General features: G+C 43.2%; 1 pseudogene; it reads left to right on the forward strand.

The window, feature by feature from the left end:
• Positions 1–118: 118 nt before the first annotated feature.
• LOC111734861 lies at positions 119–237 on the forward strand (annotated as a pseudogene).
• Positions 238–1,711: the final 1,474 nt, after the last annotated feature.

The following is a 1,711-nucleotide window of genomic DNA, read 5'->3' on the forward strand; positions in this document are numbered from 1 at the left end:
CTCAAAAGAGATTTAATTCTAGAGGAACTAACAGCTTAGAGATGACAGTCAGAACCTTGAGAGTACATGGGATTATCTGGGTTGCAAGTGTTGAGAGAAGATTGACAATAAAACCCTACGCTACAGCCATGCCACTCTGAACACGCCCGATCTCGTCTGATCTCAGAAGCTAAGCAGGGTCAGGCCTGGTTAGTACTCGGATGGGAGACCATCTAGGAAGACCAGGTGCTGTAGGCATTAAACGAACAAACAAACAAACAAACAAACAAACAAACAAACAAACCCTAGAGAAATCCAATATTCACCGGCTCATCCTCAGAGGGCAACCATAGGGTGATGAGGACAGTTGGGGGGCATGGTGCCACTGGGCCTGAGGAAGGAGAGGATGACCAATGATGGCGAGCACTGCCGAGCAGTCCAGCCAGGTGTCCCGTAAGAACTTAGAAGTGTGAAAAGTCAGGTTGCCTCTGAGAAATAAACTGAAGAGTCGACATTATCTTTTTTTTTAACCTCTTAAAATTTTATTGAAAGAGAATGATACAGGATATACTTCTATGTGTCTGACCTCTTTGCTCGATTTTTGTTTGTAAGGTAAGTCCAGGTTGTTAGGAATAAAGTTCATCCATTTTTTATTGTTATATATGTCAATATCGAAAGTGACACGTAGATGTGAAGATGGACAGAATTGGGAAGGCGTGTTATATATACAAATGTATGTACGTATGTGTGTGTGTGTGTGTGTATGCATGCATGCATGCTTCTATGTCTCCAAACCTGCGGAGGTACTGGTTAGAAGCTGCTCTGGACTCATACTGTCTAATTTACAATCCCAACTCCACCACTTATTAGCTGTGTGACACTTAACAAGTTCCTTCTACTCTCTGTCTCAATTTCCTAATCTGTAGAGTAAGACCAATCATAGAATCTATTTCATAGGACTGCTGCAAAGGTTAGATGTGTTAGTGTATGTAAAGTGTTTAGTACAGTGCCTGGAACACAGAAAGGACTTAATAAACCATAGAAAGTATTACGAAGTGTGGTTGATAAAGAATGTGGGACTTGTGTATGTCGACACAGGTCCCTAACTCCCTTTCCATCACCAGGTCCCTAGTAATGTCACCACATAAAACCAATACGGAGAAAACCCTTCGTCAACATCAGAAAGTTTACGGACTTTATGATAGAGTAAAGATGGGATCAGACTAACAGCAGGCACCTAGAATGGATTCACACCCATATTCCTACGAAACAGACACCTGGAAAATGAGTCTGCGCCAGAATCTCACTCTGCTGGGTTCCTGCTAACTCACCAATCGCTTGCTTAGAATTTCTTTTACTAGTTCCTCCTCTCGTCCACGATTTGCACACTTTGCAGGGCTCTAGGCTCAGTCTTTGGTTCTTTGCTATTCTCCATATCCATTCTTTTGGTGATCTCAAGTAGTCACGTGAATTTACTGTCTATACGCTGACAACCTTCAAGTTCATAGGTCCAGCCCAGGCTAGGCTTCTCACTGACCTTCGGATTCATATTTCTAACCAGTTACTTGACATTTCCATTAGGGTATCTAGCAGGCATCTCAAACTCGGCACATCCAAAAACAACTTCCGGACCTCCTCCGCCCCATCGTCCAACTCATTCCACTCGTTCCTTGTTCCCCATCCGTTTCTCAGGCCAAAATCATGAAGTCGACATCGACTCCCACTCTTTCTC

Source organism: Pteropus vampyrus, unplaced genomic scaffold (assembly GCF_000151845.1).
Source record: "Pteropus vampyrus isolate Shadow unplaced genomic scaffold, Pvam_2.0 Scaffold8099, whole genome shotgun sequence".
NCBI classification, from domain to species: Eukaryota; Metazoa; Chordata; class Mammalia; order Chiroptera; family Pteropodidae; genus Pteropus; species Pteropus vampyrus.